General features: G+C 39.2%; 1 long non-coding RNA gene across 2 annotated transcripts in view; it reads left to right on the forward strand.

Annotated features, from left to right (window-relative positions):
• Window positions 1-17,999, forward strand: part of LOC136296844 (uncharacterized) — a 152,727-nt gene that overhangs the window by 125,777 nt on the left and 8,951 nt on the right. The window contains exon 4 of one of the 2 annotated variants that reach the window (XR_010723019.1): window positions 17,070-17,153. This is a non-coding gene — a long non-coding RNA (uncharacterized lncRNA). Of the gene's footprint in view, window positions 1-17,069; window positions 17,881-17,999 lie in introns of those variants that run through there. The other variant, XR_010723018.1, reaches the window with a different exon arrangement.

Below are 17,999 nucleotides of genomic sequence, written 5' to 3' on the forward strand. Positions count from 1 at the left end.
ACCGCACAGCACTGGGGTTTAGTTTTGTTTAATTAACAGAATGTTTTAATCAGGAGACTGTTAAAAACCTGAAGCTCCTTGTCCAACCACAAACCTTTTCAGTCGTGATGGGCCACAGAGTGAGGTATTGCATTCCTGTTCACTCCTCCACTGCAGAGTTTTAATGTTTGAGAGGTTTCTCGCCAAACACATATGGCCTTACCCCAGTCCTGTGTCACATGCCCTGCCCTGTACCAGGTCTGCCAGGCAAAGGGACGTGGCTTCAAACTGGCATCCTGCCAGCCATGCTGCAGGTTTACAAAGCTTTGTGCCATTGAATTTTCTTCATTTTAACCAGGTATGGAGGTTTACGGCAGGTGGTGTTAAACAGCAGCAGCTCAGTGGGTGAATACCTCCCACACCAGATCAGGAGTAGCCAGTCTAAAACCAGTCATCAGTATATTAAAAATATATTGCCTGTGTAAGGGGGGGTAGAGTTGGGTGTTCAGAGCAAATTTCAGGCGAGAAATCCATTTATGCAACTGGGACTTAGGTTTTGATGATGTTTTCATTAGTAGGCAAACCCTCTGTGGTTATGCCTGCCTTTAAATGAATTCAGCTAAGGAAAAATCAGTAGTGTGAATGGGACTGAAGAAATCAAATACCAAGTTATTATTAACAAAAGCTGAAAATCTTTGTTCTAACATGTAATGTTGAGTTTGGCTTTCTAAAACAGTGCTTTCATTTAATGCTGATTTATGACCTTGCTGCGGTTATTTATTACAGAGGTATTAGTCTGTTATAAGTAGATATGAAGTATTGTAGGTGGTGAGTAAATATGATTTCTGTTCATTCACTGCCTATGACAACCATCATATATTATTTACTGTTAATCACATTTTACCTAAACAGCAATTTGTCATTTATCAATCAGTTATAAAATGTCCTGGTGTGAGTCAAGATCTAAAAATGTCCTTGATTGTTGCAGAAAGCTTTTGTGTGTGCTGTACCAGAATTTGAGATTTTCTGTTTAAAAACTCTGTCAAAAAGTTATAAACTTAGATAACAATAATTTGATAGATTGAGGGGACATGTTAAAAGCTGGAAAACCATGAAATAATATTATTTCATGACACTGTCATCTTATAAACATGGTGACAACTAATTTTTTCTGATGTGCTGAAGTGTTGTTTCAAGCCTTTTTTAATATTATAAAACTCAGGATATAGTTTTAGAAAAGGAAAAAAAGAATTTAAGAAACCACAACAGTATAAGTAAATTTAAATTTAAATTATATTTAAAACATTCAGCTCCTTTTGAGATGGTTTGCCATTAAATATGTGCCATTTTGGGATTTTCCAAAAAGTCTCTGAGGAATATCTCACGTGTTAATGGCTTTTGGCTTTGCCATGTACAGTAATGAGAAAATTCCAAGACAGTTTGTGCTGCCAAGGAAATATTGACTGGCTCAGAGACAGAGAATGGTGGAGGTGGAGGTGGAGCTAATGGGGTGGGAATCTACAGGTCTTTTCCAGCTTGATGGAATGGGAGCAGGAGAAAGGAACAGCCACTCGCCAAGCTGAAGACAGATCTTTAAAAAGTGCAGAGTAAGATCTGTAAAAAGAACTTCTTAAAAAGTGCTATTATTTTTAACAACTGGTACAAGAGTAGTGAATTTCATAGCTGCCACTACCAAACCAGGTTATGTCATGTCCTGCTCACCCCTCTCCATCCCAGGCCATGTTCCCAGGACTAAAGGGAATGGGCTGAAAAGAATGGTGTGATTTGAGGTTGTGTTGGTACAACCTGGAGCATCCTTGCAAAACAGGTGGCACAGGGACAGTGCAGCAAAATCCTATCAGCATCCCAGGCACGTGGACTTGAGCAGGCGCTGGAGTTGTACTAGCTGAGACCCTTCAGTGAATGTGGGCAGTGGAAGATGGAAAACTCATGTTTTTTCAGGAAGCATGATGGTTTGGGAGCAGTGGTCTGATTGACCCTGGCACAATGTACCACCCTCCTGAACTCCAGCCAGGGGATGCAAGCAGCCACAAGCAATCTGATTGAGAGAGGTCTGTGGTTATTTTACATTAACTTGCATTACAGGACAGTATGGCACTGGTATTTATCAGCTTTCAGCTGAGGATTGAGGCTGGCGTGGCTAAAGACAATAGAAAAGTTTTCCCTGTAAAAATCCTGTAATTGAAGATATCAAAGCATTTTACAGGCATTAATAAGTAAAGCCTCAAATACAGCTACCAGTATTTCAGTCCCTAACGTTCAACAGTGCTTGTAAGTGCTGTTAAAATAATAACAGTTGTATCAATGCTCTTGCAATCTCAGAAATATTAATGGCATCTTCCCTGTCAACAACCTCCCCTCCTCCAGGCTCTACTTTCTTCTCATGGGCAGGAAGCAAAATTTTGCAAGGCAAGAGCGTGCTGGGGAGTTTGGGTCATTTGGGATTTTGCTTTTGTGGGTTTTTGTGTGCGTCCAAGGCAGGACACCAACCAACTGGAGTGCTTTCTTGTACTAATAGGTGTTTTTCCTGAAATGTCTGAAACATTTGGATGGATGGTTTTATTTTTTTACCTTTCTTACTGGAATGTGTTTGTGGTCACAGACAACTAATGAAGAGAACAAAAGAGAGACAATGTTGTAAAATCATTAGAAAAGGGAAGCACTGTTCAAACAAATGCATTTTGCTATTAAAGTGCCATTTTCAGTCTTATTTGCAGCCCCTACTGTTCCTTACACTGGCTCTTCACTGGGGACAAAAAATTCATTAAATGGCTCTTCATTTTACAATATCAATATGTTTTAAGTCAAATTGTGCATTCTTTGCCGTTAATTCTCTTTTAAACACAAAGGACCATCAGAAAGTTTAGCTGCAGGGGGGCTACAGGCAAGAAGGAAGATACAAACATCCCTCTTATGAGAAATAATAATAATAATGAATTCTTTTAAAGTTTAAAGGAAAATAGTGGCTTTTTTGCGCCAAGACTGTAAGACCTGTTCATTGATCTTTTCAAAGAAGCAACAACAATAAGGAGAAATGAGAATGAAAGGAAATGAAAGGAAGGGAATAAAAGCCGCAAGGACTTGGGGTACATGGAAGCAACAATCCAGAATCTGACAGAATATATGGATATTGATAAAGCCTGGGATGCAACATAGACATGATCCCAGGAAAAGGCCTGGCTGTATTACCTGACTTGACTATTAACTTTGCTTAACCACCAAGTATTTTTATTGAGAAACCCTTTTTTTCTTTTTTTTTTTCTTTTTTTTTTTTTTTAATTCAAAACACTGCTCATCTCATTTGTCAGACTACTCACAGATCGTACAGTTTTCTGGTTGGATTTATTCTGTAAGTGAGAAGTCTTAGCTGAAATGGGACCTTGAATATTTTGCAGAAAGCCAACCTTTCACCAGCATTGTGGTGGAAGGGAGACAGATGTGCTGCCCCTGTGGAACACAGAAGTTTTGTGATAGAAGTTTGTGGTTTGAATCAAATTGAGCAACTAATGATTTGTGCTGTGAATGTGGCTGCTGGAATGTTTTAATCTACAAGTGACAAGTGGATCTCCTGACTATCAGTGCAAGGGGACAGAGCACTCACAGCACAGCGTCTAAATTAAAATTTCAGCAATACATGTGGCAAGAGAGACAGAGAGAACCTAGTGAAGAGATTTTTGCACACTTTGGAGTTTTGCAATTTAAATAAAAATTATATTTGTTTGTGTTCAAGCAGAAGGAAAATGAGAAGGGTCATTTAAAAGTTCAGTTTGCTGTCTTTCTAATGAAAATAGACTCAATCTGGAATATTTAACCTAAAAATCACGTCTGAACAGATTTTTTTAAGTTTCTTTCACACTTGATAAATTCCAGGTGTCTGATTACACCTGTTCCTCTAGTAGGGTGCAGAGCAGGGCATCTCATACAGGATCAAATGATTGCCCAAGTTCAGAAGCCAAATTCTGTGTGGGTTTGATGCAGGACAGGCATCAATTCATATCTGCCATGAGGAGTAGAATGATGACTAAAAACACTGTTCTGACTGCTGGTTGAAGGAGAGGAGCAGTGGTGCCACTGCTGAGGTGAATCCACATTTCCAATCCTTGTGAGGCTTCCTAAATTCATTTGGAGGGGAGATTCCCCTGACCTGATCCACCGGTGACACAACTCTGAAAACCAGAGGAATTTCAGCATGGGGAGACATGCAGCACCAGGGTTTCATTGTCATGGGGTCACCAGCAGAGAGAAGCAGCAAAGGTTGAGGCCCCTGAGCCGTGGCTGGTGGTGGGGAGGGGATGCCAGCACTGTCCATGATTTCTTCCAAGAGGAGTGGAAGCCATGGAGATGTCCAACAGATGTGTGGAGGAGCCAGTCTTGTTATCATCTGACTGGGAGTTTAGGCTCCTATTGGGCACAGACCAAAGTAAGTCCTGGAACAAGACAGATGATGAACTTGGGCTGTAAAATCCTCTCTGTGCTCCTCTGCCATTTTGGCCGGTGATCCTGTACCATATGTCAAGTGGGCTGCAAATTCCCATAAAGCAGCAGTTTGCTACACTAGACCTATAACAAGGGAGGTTGTAAAAGGAATGAATGGCAAGTGGAAGGTGGAAATCATGCCAAATGTACAGCACAGGCTTATTAACAGCAGCACAGCAGCCAAAGGGAGGCAGGAGCTGCATATGGGAGTAGGACTGTGCATGGGGAAAATGGAGAGTGGCAGTACTGCCAGAGGGTTTTTCTCTTCTTTTCACCACTTCCGAAATACTTTAGACATTCTGGGATTTTGGAATGAGAGCTTTGTCTTTTCTTTTGAAACTATGGTTTTGTATTTCTGTATAGAAGGCAAATCTGTTCTTTTGCTCCTTTTCTTGACTGAATCTGTGCACCTGCTAAATCACCTTAGGTGTTGTGTGGATATAAGCTGTAATCATAAAATCAGAGAATCATAGAATGGTTTGGGTTGGAAGATACCTTAAAAATCGTCCAGTCCCAGCCCCAGTCTGCGGATGTGAGCCTGGAAGGGCCAAAACAATGAGCCCTCTTAATATGAGCTGTTTCTGCTGCAGGAGAAACAGTCCCAGGCATCTTCAGCAAGGCCCAGAAATTTTGATTCTTAGAATGGGAATTACTATAACTTCCAGTGGTCCTACAGGCTAAGTACTGTTTATTGAAAGCTTTTGAACTCAGCGAATGCCATTTTGCCTAAATCACAAAGGCTTTGGGGAACAGATCAATTTTTTAAAAAATTTCGTTTGAGAATTTTGAAATGTTTTTACTATGACTTTAGCAATACATTTCAAATGGTCATTTCAAACTCACTTTCTCTTTTTATTTCTAAGTAAAACCAGGATGCAATATTTAAGTTTGTTCAAAATAAAACAGTAATTTGTAACATTTCAATGTTAACAACTTCATTTCCCAGGAAGAATTTAAGCATAGGTAGGGAAGGGAGTTCGCTTTTCAAACACTAACTAAACCCACAGTTTTCAGTGTTGGAACTTCTGTCAGAACAAAAAGATTGATTTGGAAAGTTATTGGGGTTGACTTCCATGTTTAAACTATGTTTTTTATCATTTTTCAACATTTCTTGAAAAAGACTGGATTTGTGGTAAAATTATGATTAAGGACATTACTGAATTTCTCTGCAGAATTTAGGATTTCAATGTATAAGGAGTGTAATAACTGACATGATAAAGCAGTAGCTGTTTAAGTGGTGTGTGCTGTATGTGCATAAACAAAGAGAAGACATCCGGCAAGGTGCATTCAAAAACCAGTAATGTTTGCTTGAGGAAGAAAATGTAGGGTTAAAACCAGGTACAGTCTGTTGAAACTAGGGAAAAAAAAAAAAAAAAAACAAAAACAAAAACTAAACCAAAACCAAAAAAAAACCCACCAAAAAAAACAAACACAAAAAACCCAAACCAAAACAAAAACCCTAAAAACAAAAAAAACCCAACAAATAAAACCAAACAAAAAACAAACAAAAAAAAAAAAGAAAAAAAAAAAGAAAAAAAACCCACACACATAACAACAACAAAACAGAAAACAAACAGAAAAAAAAAAAAAAAAAAAAGATAAACCAAAGAGCACTTGCTGGTTAAAGTTAATCCTGTTTGGCCATAACTTGTTAGCCTTCCTCCTGTTGAGTAATATTTGATTGATTTTACTGAGACACTTCAAAAGTACAGTTCAGTTCACTGATACTGCTGGTTGAATTTCCTCAAACAACACACTGTTATTTTAGTCTCATTTTAGTGATGGTTCCTCTGTCTCACACCAGCACTAAAGAAGGAGCTGTGTGTAATTTTAAGTGTTTGCACATTATTGGACCTAAAGACATAACTTCCTACCTACCTGTGCCCTACAGAATAGCAAACCTGAGTAGTTTAGACAAAATCCATGAAAAAGAAAGAATAGATCAGAGAAATCACAACAGGGGCTGAAAGAAAAAGGAGACAGAAAAATCCATTACAAATGAAAATAATAAAGTCCCTTAAACTTTGAGGAAAAAATAGGGGCTCATTTTGTACAAAGATAGTGAGATGTGTTCATTGATCTTTTTAAGAGTCAAGAAAAAATTGGCCAGCAGCTGAATAAAAGAAAATGAAGTTCTATTAATACAATCCATGGAAAGACAACTCGGGTAAATTGATCAGTGCAGCACAGATAATTTCTAACCTTTCCCTTCTTTGGAGAAGATGTTTGGGGTTTTGTTCTGATTTTTTCTTCCAAAGAGTATAAACAGCACACAGCACCAATTTCAAATGCTTTTGGGATGGCTTTTCTAGCAATAACTGGAGAATTTCTGGAACTAAGCATGGTAATGGCTTTTCTTCCATCTCCCTCCTTCATCAGACCCTTGTTGCCTTGAAAAATATCAACACATTGAGAAAGTTTGAGGGCCTTTTTTCCTCTTTTTTTTTTTTTTTAAACTCTCAATTACTTCCTTCTCTGCCTCCTCCTTCAAAGGGTTTTCGGAACACTTGGCAATTAAAAAACTGAGTTATTACTCTGATATTTCTGTATGCCAGGGAAAGCTCATATTAACTGAAGTGCAGGAAGAGCCCAAAGGCCAAAAGATGTTTAGTCCTTGCCAGCCCCTGCTACAAGCCTGGTCCTTTACCTTGAACTCCAGCCTGTAGGGGTGGCAGAGCTTTCATTTGCATTCTTTGTTTTAGCTAAATGTCAGATGTCGTTGCAGGAGAGTGTTTGAGACCTGAAACAGCTGCAGCACCCTTTATCCAGAGGAATTATCCAGGCTTGAAGGCCCCAGCTTCACTCCTTTTTAAAACTAAATATCCCTAGCTCACAGAAATGTGAATGAGAAACAAACTTGCTCATGGCAAAATAAACCTACAAATTCCAGCTATTTGGAGATACTTCTTTTCCAGCTCTGAAAAGATCCCTGAAAATCAAATACATGAAATCCAAACTCGGGATTTGGGGCCTTCCCACAGCATCGAGTGCAAATCCAAAGCTGTTCTAGTTTTGCTTACTGGGATAAAATGCTGCTATTTGCATGTTAGCCACAAATTAACAATTAGAGTGTGGCAGTTAATGTGAGAAAAGAAGCAATGCAGCACCTTTGTGAGTAGGCTGTAACCCATGTTTATAGAGAAAGCTTTGTAGAGTACCCCTGGGTTCTGTAAATGAAATGGGCCTTTGCGTATGCTGCCTAATTGTCAAAACACGAGGCTTTGTAGTCACACGCCCAAAATACACTTCGTCTTATAAAGCTGCACCACATAACTCAGGAGCATAATCATTTTCTTCTCTATGAACAAGTTGTTCCTTACCCTTGAGACAGTGCTTCATTCAGGTCAGGTATGAAGTTATGTGAAGGTCAGTGTGGGAAAGATCAAACTACACCTGTCTAGATCACACCAGCTCTGCTAATAGAAAGGCATATTCCCTGCCTGGCTTGTACACAGAAATACTTACTAAGATCTCACACAGAATGGTAAAATGTTCCACAAAATGATTGGGTACTAAACTCTGCAGAAAAGCCCTCAAAATAAATCGTTAACACAAATATTTTAATACAGACATCCCTCTGACACAGCTTTCACTGCATGCAAATATTTAAGCTCATGCTTAAGCTTGTTCTGATATCCCATCACTGAACCTGCAGAGGCCATTAGTGATTCAGAACAGGATATTATCCACTGACAGATAATCATTGTCTGTTCAGAAACTCCTCATTTTACAGTACAGCTGGTGTCTATCAGCTGTGCTAGAGTGGTGCAGGGAGATTTGTACAGTTTAGGAGTTTTGTTAAGAGGAAGTGTAGAGTAAATATCAGCAATCATCATTTGAGTTAAATCAGCAACAAGCCAATACTTTCTTTGCTCCTGTGTAGGAAAGGATGACTCAATTTCCCTATCCTTTATTACTTAAGTTACCCCTGCACAGAATTGTTCATGAATCTTTCCATTTAAACCCTGGAAATATGTTCTAAAAGCTTACCTAGATAGCTATTCTCATTTTTCATATCACTAAACATAAATACACATATTCTAGAAAAGCAAATGGATTAAATAAAGGAAGTGTTAAATGTGATGTTTATAATTTTCATACAGAAGAAATCAGCCTGACTTATACCATGAGGATGTCACATCACACAGATTCTTGATGTGTCTGTAAGGGACACACAAATAAAGAGATTCATTTCTTCACAAACCCAGTGAACTTCAAATTTTACAAGGTTGTGTGAAGTCAAAGTCACAAGGGATTTTGGGAGCTAAGATCACACGGAAGATGTTTTATTACATGATGGGAAAACTGGGAAAAACTGAACTTTCAACCTTTTTTGTGAAAGCATATGAATACAAAAATCAAGCTGATATACAATGGCAACTAATCATCAAGAAAGACAATTGTTAGTGACTTGTGAAAGAAATTACCAACAGATAAGAAACAATTGGAAAATATTACTGCTTTTCTTCATCTACTGTATTTAAGTCTGGAAAGCAGTTTTACTGAGTGAGCTTCATGAGACAATCAGGGATGTTAAACAAGAAGGAAATCAGGTCTTCACCTCTTTTGGTTTTTAGGAAGAAAGGAAAGAGTATGTTGGTTAACACTGGGGGACCTTTTCTGCATAGCACAAGAAAAAGAGATTTAAATAATGGTGCCATCAGTGACGAGAAGCAGAAGCCAGAACCAGGGGATAAAAATTAATTTTTGGCCTCTTGGAACTTTTTTTCCCCTCCTTGATGCCTCTGCCAAAATAGTTCCATTCACATCTGAGTACCTTGCCAAAGCCAAGAAATTATCAAGGCCTGTCTGAAAGTAAATGTTCTGCATACTGTGGGTAAATCCACAGATGAAGATAATGCTGAGGGGTGGGCATTAGTGATGGATAAACTCTTCTGAGCCCTGCAAAAATGGAAGACTTTTTCTTTTCTCGTCACTTGCTTGAGCCGTGCCATCAGACAGATCTAACTGGTTTCTTCTCCTGATTTTGACCTGAGTGTTAAATATATTGCACCAGTCTACTTGCTAATACTGCAGCAGATTGTTTTTTACTTCTCCTGTTTCCTCACAGTGCCTGGCAGCCTTTCCCCTGCCCTCTCCCCTAGTTAAGGAAATAGGAGTTCTGGACTGCTTATCAGATAAATTGCTGTAGATTCATCTTTCTCCATCTCTGTCCTGAAGAAGCAGTCTAACATCTGATGTTAATCTTTAAACCATATTCCATATCACAAAATTCCTTGTGAAAGCTCTCCCTACATCATTATATGTTAGAATGACAATATTAATCATCCAATGGCATTTTTGCACCTTCAGTGTCCTTTCCAAAATCCTCAGAAGTTTGTTTGTTTTAATGTGGGATCTGGAAGGTTTCATAAAGCTTTTAATGGACTGCATTAAACAGCATCCCCAGACCCCTCCCATTTTATCCAAAAATGGAAATATAGTCCTGGTTGGAAGAAACACCCTTTTATTTGGCAACAGGTGGACTTCCCTAGAGGGGTTTCCAGCTGTCACTGATTTCTGTCACTTTGAAATAGAAGTGCTGCATCCAGAAGAGTAGATTTTTCTTTTTCTAATAAACATAAGATAAGCTAAACCCATCCAAAATCTTAATCCATTTTGGTACCCAGGCACAATTACTGCAGAGCCCAGCACTCTGGCAGACATTTAAGGATGGAGAAATGTAGGTAGACTTGAGTTAGTCACGTAGAACGAGGAGTCAAATAACAGTAAGAAGACTATAAATGGAGTTTATTTTCATTCTTTTTCCTTTTCTCAGTTTATGCTACAAATGTACCACTCCTGACAGAATGTTGGTTATTAGTTTGCCTTTTTTTTCTCTTTGTCAGTTAATTTTAATAGAAAAATCCAATTATTATGTAAAGAGAGCCTTGCTATAATTGTCACAAACAAGTTAGCATAACAATGAAGAGCAACAACTTTCTGAAGTCAATGAAAGCACTGATTTATGACTGTCTCTGAGGTGTGATGGATACAGAATGTTTTGAAGAAATATTTTCAACATTTCTTCTTCATTTTACAGCTGCTCCCTCAAATCATCCTAGCTGAAGCATGTTTGCAAAGGAAAGTTGCTTTGGAAGAGGGAACTTTTCCACAAATTCATTTTCTTTTCTTTAAAGAAGGAAAAAAAATCCCAACCGAGCCTACGAAAGCCATTATTTAAACAGCCTCCTTTTTAAAATGTTTCTGGCAGATGTTTATGTAGCGAATGTGCTGGAGCTCCCTCAGTAAGACACAGAAGTGACATTTCTTGAGGGTTTTAGCTGGAGAATTTGTCTTTCACATCATGTCTTTAAACATCTGCAAAAGGCAACAGAATCTTTATTATCCTGCTAACTTGAAGAAAGGCGCAATGCACAGTCCTGGGTCCTTAAAAGATGGTATTTAATGGGACTGACAGATGAGAAATATCCAGCTCTAATGTTTTCCTTCAGTAGAAATTCACCTCTTGACCTTATGACTCCAGAGTATGGCTGCTGCCTTCTGAAAAAGAACATTTCCTTCCATTCAGATGTGCTTTCTATGGTTTTGTTGTTTTGTTTTTCCATATTGCTCAGTTATGTGCTTTAGGGGAAGGTATCAACATCAGGATTCAAGCAAAAAAAGAAGATTATAAATATTGCAAGAGCACTTGTGCTAGGTCTGCTTTATGGCACTTGTGCTTCCAACCTTCTTTTAATTTCCTCAGCTGGATATTTTTCTTCTTCCTCACAAAAATCAAAGCTGCCTTTTCTTTTAAATGGATTTTGAAGGAGTGGTATAATTCAACTTTCCTATCCTTTGGCTTGAGTTTTGTTTATTTGCTGCTGTGCAGAAAATACAGACCAGGGCCATTGCTCAGGGCTGCCCAGGTTGGCCCTTCTACCTTACAAAACAACCTTTTTAAGAAGAATCCAATCTATCTTTTGGTTTCCTGGTTTGTTTCAGATTCAGGTTGGAGGGTGGCAAGGTTTGATTGTGTGGGTTTTGTATTTGGCTTCTATTGTATTTCAGTTGTCAAAGCTTTTTTCCCTCCTCCTTCTTTTTCTCTCTTTTTTTTTTTTTTTTTTCCTCCCTGAAGGGTTTTCTCTGGGAAAAGTTTTCTGGGCTTCCATCCAGCCAGTGTCACAATTCACAGCTGTACTGTTTGATTCAAGTGCTTCAAGCTGCCAGTGAGGTAGAGCCAAATGAGATTAAGGGGTTTTTTATTAAAGCAAAGCACCCGCGTGTGCTGCTATGGCCGAGGCTGCGTCAGGCGTTCCAATGCGAACCCCAATTTCTGCAGACCTTCAGTTCTCAAGCATAAAATATTTATGCCAGGCTGAAACCTGACCTAGATGTACTCATCTGGGAGGAGCTCTGGAAAAGAAGGGTTTGGCTTTTATTAACTTACAGCTTCAAGAAAGGAAAATGTACTGATTTCTGGACAAGCAGCTAAAAAAAAAATAAATGAAAATAGAGATTTAGTTATATGTATGTTAAAAACAGCAACAGGCATAAACTAAACAGATCTTTTAAATGATGGATTTTAAGGGAAGGCAGAAAGAGATTTATCTGTTAGCTCCCTTCTCTGGTACGTGATGGATTTGAACTCTCCATGCTGGTCAAACTCGGACACTTTCAGCACTGTCCGCCCTGTTCTGCCCACCCCACCCCAAATGTCACCTCTGGGGCACAGCCACAATGCCCAGACACGTATTTTACTTTTTCTGTTGGGATAAACCATGCAGAATTAGTGATGAGAAACTAAATACCACTGTTATTTCTATTTCGGGTGTGAGCCAAAATCTGAATCCATATTTTCAGAGGGAAGTGCATTTTTAAGCTCCCTTTCCTTTTGAAAAGCACCAAAATTAAAACAGTTCTTTTTTATACTGATTCTTATCTTTTGTGTCAACATTTCTGAAGGATAAATGAATTGATATTTTAAACATAGGCATGCATGTGTCAATGGAAAACATGATGCGCTGTAGTAGAGCTGATCAAAAATGTTTAAAAATAAAGTAAGGAAGAAAATTAGAAGCTTTACAGCAAAAAAAGAAACAACAACACTCTAATCTTTTTTTCCCCAAAACTTTGAGCCAGCTATAAAGTGAATCAGAAGATTTTGAAGGTCACTGACATTGCAAACTTTGGAATTCTGAGACAGAAGTAGCTTTTTGAAATACTAGAACACCTTTTTGTCTGTCCATTTTGCCCCCCCTGGGTTACTGAGCATCTTGTAGAATCATACAATAATGTGAAGCTGCTTCCCCTTGTCCTGTCCCTCTATCTCTTGTCCCAAGTCCCTTGGCAGCTCTCCTGGAGCCCTTTAGGCCCTGGAAGGGGCTTTCAGATGTCTCTGGAGCCTTCTCCTCTCCAGGTGAGCCCCCCAACTCTCCCAGACTGGCTCCAGAGCAGAGGGGCTCCAGCCCTGGAGCAGCTCCATGTTCTTCTCTGGACTCATCCAGCAGATTCAAGTTCTTTTCCTCAGAGCTGCTCCCCATCCATCCTCTTCCCAGCCCATATTTGTGCCTGGGATTATCCTGACCCACCTGCAGGGATATCCACATCCCCATCTCTGCTGCTCACATAATCTCAGCCGTGTTAGAGGCTGAAATGCTGAGAGACTGCTGAAGTCTACAAGACTCTGAAATCAAAGGCAGCAGCATTAATATTCTGTGCAAATGTGAAGAAGCCATGAAAGCTTTGTTTGTTGCTAAAGAAACCAACTAAATCAAACAAGTTGAAGAAAACAAAGACTTGTATAATTGTTTTAATTAAAACTGCCACTTATCCCAGAAAAAAAAATGCAGCACAGTCGTGCTCTCCAAACATTTCTTGCTTAGACTTGCATGCTCAAAATCCATGTATAATAAGTGAAATAAAACATTGCCAGCCATTTTCCAGTCCCGTTCAACACAAAAGCTCCAAAACAAATTGCAAGAAACCCATGCAAAACTTTGTGATGTTTACTTCAGATTTTATCCAAGAGGAATTCATGGAACTTGCCATTCAACTGCAAAAGCATGTTATCTCAAATGAAATGCAACGCTCCCTAAATCTTCAAAGGCTATCATGGAACTTAGCCATGAAACTCACTGTGACTTTAGACATTCAAAATCAGCATTAATGCCAGGATCTGGCTGCCCTGGGTGGTTCTTTTAAGTCTCCATGGGCACAAACAGTTTCTGGAGTCTGGGCCCTCCATACATTCAGGCTCTGGTATAAGCCATGAGACTGCTTTGCCCTTCACAAGCTGCTCATCCCCTTCACCTTCCCACTCCACAAGGTTATTTTGGCATCTCGAAATAAGTTTCTCAGCTTCCGGAGCCAAGCCCCTGTTTTTTAATGCAAAGTATGAAATACATAAATACATCTTAATTTTAATTGAAGGAGAATGTCTGACCTTTCTACAAAATAGTGTCGCTTGAGGTTCCTGTATTTCTTGTGACCTTTACAATGCTCATTAGGCTTTTAAGAGTGCAAGTTCAGCTTAAATTTGAAATATTTTGCCTTCCTCAAGTACAGACTTGCTTCCACTGCAGAATTTGGTCCCACATTTCACTGTTAGTATCTGAATGCAGCACGTTGTCACTGTGTGGCAAAGAGGCAGCTATAAAATCTGAACCACGCTTGCCTTCCCCTCTCAAATAATCTGTTCAGAGTCTGCAGTTTGGCTTGAGCCTGTCTTTTATCTCCTTTTCTCAGCACTCTGGGAGCTCTTTATCTTCACCAATACTTGCATTTGTGTACAGGAATGTTGGGAACCATTTTTTGTATATATCAATTCGTTATGTCATTTCAAAGAACTTATTTTTTTCCGTGCTTCCTAAGAATTAGCATTTTTAAACTTGAGAGAAGAGGGGGTGACTATTAGAAACATCCTACAGGAAGCCATAATTTATCATCCAAATACTTGCAAATTTCTTCTAAGCATGTTAGCTTGAACTTTCTGGAGACTCCAAAGAAGATTATAGTAGCAGCTTTTATTTGTCTTTTCTTTCCCTTTTTTTTTTGTTTTTTGTTTGCTTGTTTGGGGGGGTTTTTTCCCAGTGCCTAGATAATGGAAATAATTTCAAGTATGTTTTTTTACTAGAACCTGATCACCACCTGTTTGAGTGAAGAAACTGAGGACTGTTTGAAACTAATGCCTTTGGCAACACATACACCTCGCTCAGTCTCTCTCACATCTTCATTTTATCATATAAAAGGCTTTTCCAAGTGTTGCCTGAGAACAGTGAAAACCTCATTAGGAGCTGCAAACTGCTGGGGATTTCAATGTTGATAATGAAAATCTTATTTATGGAATTGCTGAATACGCATATAAAGTCTAAAATGCAACGGCCTACTAGATGAAATAATAGTCCAAGGGAAAAGGAGTAATGTAATCACATCTTTCCTATTTTATAATGGCCATTTCCTTGCAGAGTCATGTTGAAAGAGTGTCAGAGAACTGTAAGGTGCAGTTGCTTCTGACATCTTCCAGGCTGGTTTCAGGACTCATGTAAGTTTCCTGTCCAGTTAATATTTTTATAGTACGAAAAGGGTGTGATCTGTCAGAGATTGCTAAAGATCTGGAAGCATTCTTCTGCCTTTAGGCTCAAGTAAGAAAAGGTGTGAACCCCCACCAGAGAAGGAAAGACAAAAGAAGTATGGATCAGGAAACTCCCATAATTTTCTAAAACTGGGCTAGGGCCTCTCATGGCTTGTGCTGTAAATGCATGGTAATGAAATATATGGTAAATACAGATTTTCTGTGACTAAACCCATCAGATGCATGCAAAGTCAGGACAGGTTTACCAGGGAAATGTGTGTTGTAAGGGAATAATGGCTATACAGTTCCCTAACTCTCTACTTCACTGCATGCATTTATTCCACTGAAATCAGTAATCATGTCAGAACAGACCTAGTAAAATGTGATGAAAAAAGGCCTTTAATACAAACCTCTCTGCCTGTCTGTCCTTTCAAATGGCACCTCTCAACACAGTGTCTGAGTGCAGAGTTCTTCACCCTGGTCTGATTTAAAACTTAAAATGGATGCTGTGGAGACCTCTCGTCCAGAGCAAACCGCCCGAGATGAATCAGCTGCTCGGGTTGGTCTCACAGAAATGATAATGGGCTTCTGTGCTCGCAGCTGAGTTATTTAAACTGTCTGATTTGGCCCACGGCTTCTTTGGACATTTAATAGGTCGGCTGCTACGTGGCTGAACCTGGTGTGCCAGAGGTCAGACTTTGAAAAGCTGTATCAGGTGAGCACGAGCTGCAGCTGAAGCCCCCGGAGCCGCCGCAGGTCCCTGGCGCATTCCCAGGTCTCATTCCAAAGTGGAGGATCCTCAGATCGATGCCTTGGGTTTGATCTCCCCTCCACCAGGAGCTTCAGGAGTTGCTCACATGTTACAAGAACGTGCTCCTGCTGGTGCATCTTGAGGGAGGAGGATTGGAAACTTCTTAGGAGGCAGCTTTTCATCAGTGACTTAGATGAATTGGGAAGATTTCTCTGGGCTACAGCAGTTTTGCTGAAATTGCTGAGAAGCAGCATTATATCAGGCAAGGACACTTTTCTTCAATAAAGATAGAACACTTCAGCTGACTTTTTGTTTGGTTATATTGTGAATCCTAAACTGCTATTGTGCACACCTTGAAGCCATTAAGGCAGAATGAAGAATTCAAACAGGATCAAGATGAAATGTTTTCTACTGTCTCAAACAAAGCATAATTCAATTAAAGTACCTTTGATGATCACCCCACTGCAGCAGTTTCATTTTTTGAGATATATTTCATCATTTAGATTAATATTCCTGCTTGAAATAAAAGCAAATTTTGGCATGCTGATGTTTCCTGCAGAAACCCAGCAGCCCATGAGAGGGATTGGAAAATTCAGCCTGAGAGCATCTCTTTTCCCTTTCCCTGAGCTCTGTCTTTGATGCAGGACCATGGCAGGGGGAGAGGAGGGAGAAAGATAAGAATTGGGTTTATCATCTATAAAAAGAGACAGCCCTTCACACTCACTTTCTTGAGAAGTCTTAGAGCACCAGGGGAAAGAAGAACAAAATAAATCTGAGAGATGCTGGGAAAGTTCTGTACATCTCAGGAATGTTCAGAAGCAAAGTTAACTCTGGCAGTCCAAGTTCAGAGGCTTGTTCTTTAAAAAGACACCACCAATTAGTTTCTCAAGTTTAATTCTGTCCTATATCTACCAGCTGGAATGTTTGTTGAGCAATAAGCATAAATGGGTTGTAGAACATAAATCTTTGCCCCTGACATCCAGGGAAAGCATCACTCCTTGTTTTATACTGATGTGGTTGTAGTTACTGCAGATCACTTGTGCAGAATCTTGGCCAGAATCAGCAGCTTGGTTCAGGCCTGGAATTTTAGATTATGGGAGTTACAAGCTGAAAGAAATTGTTAGGAAAAGTTTAGCAAAGGAAGGTTGTCATCACACTTTGACCTAAAATGGAATAAAACTGTCCACTGCTAAGGGACCTAATAGCAAACCTGTCAACATTACTGAAAAATATTTTTAAAAGAGTTGCTTTATATGGGCTTTGCTATATTGGATTTCTTCCTGCTTGGTTTTTTGTTTGCTTTTTCTTTTTTTTTTCCCCCCATAGGTGAAGAGGATGTGAAAAATAGACCATGTATGGAAATCTGTGAATCCTATGCTGGCGTCTATATAAAGGATCATTTTTTGGGAGGTAGGCAAATAGGCCATTGCTGTGTTGATTAAAAACAGTCTTATATTTAAAAAAAAAAAAAAAAAAAAAAAAAGATAACAAAAGGTCTGTCCTCTAAACCAACAAGCAAGTGACACCCAAGCCAGGAAGCTCAGAATCAACAAAATAAACCTTATTCCAAAAGCTGGATTTGGTTATTAATTGACTGATTTCCTACCAATAAGAGCACGCTTTCAGGCTGGTGGGCCCGATGAGAGGTCCTTGAAAGCCCAAACTGGACAAGCATGTGAAATATTTAAGGCCACATTTTTATATTTATTAAAAACAGCCTAAATAATTAAACTAGTTGATTCACTAGTGGCTTTCAGGCTCATGCCCAGAGTGAAAGGTCATGACCTGACATACCAGGGCCCCACTTGGTACTGGTGATTGACAGGAAAAGGAAATAAGTTGATATCTTTCACATGGGAATCACAGCTTGTAGCAACTATGAGCAAGTGGGCTATTTGGACTTTGTGGGAAAACTTAATTGTGTTATTATTCAAAATCTTCGTTCCCAAAGTTGGTTCAATGGTGATTTATTTACTTATGTGATAAAACAGCTGTGTACTGTAATAAAATACAGGTCACTTGCTGATGTTTAATGCACAAAAGTGAAGAGATGTTTGGTTTCTTTTACTTTGAACTTACAATCAAGCTAGGCTGCAAGAATGACTTTGAATTATTAGGAATTTTCTGTTAGTGTATTGGAAATATTCAATGTTCTCATCATAGTATATATTTTTCAGTGCTTGGTTATGGAGAAGGAGGAAGGCACCATCCACTGAAATATGAGTGCCTCTCCACCATATGCTTTCATTATTTCTT

This window comes from Chamaea fasciata, unplaced genomic scaffold, assembly GCF_029207755.1.
Source record: "Chamaea fasciata isolate MVZ Bird 193981 ecotype frontalis unplaced genomic scaffold, bChaFas1.0.hap1 SCAF_14, whole genome shotgun sequence".
Taxonomy (NCBI): Eukaryota; Metazoa; Chordata; class Aves; order Passeriformes; family Sylviidae; genus Chamaea; species Chamaea fasciata.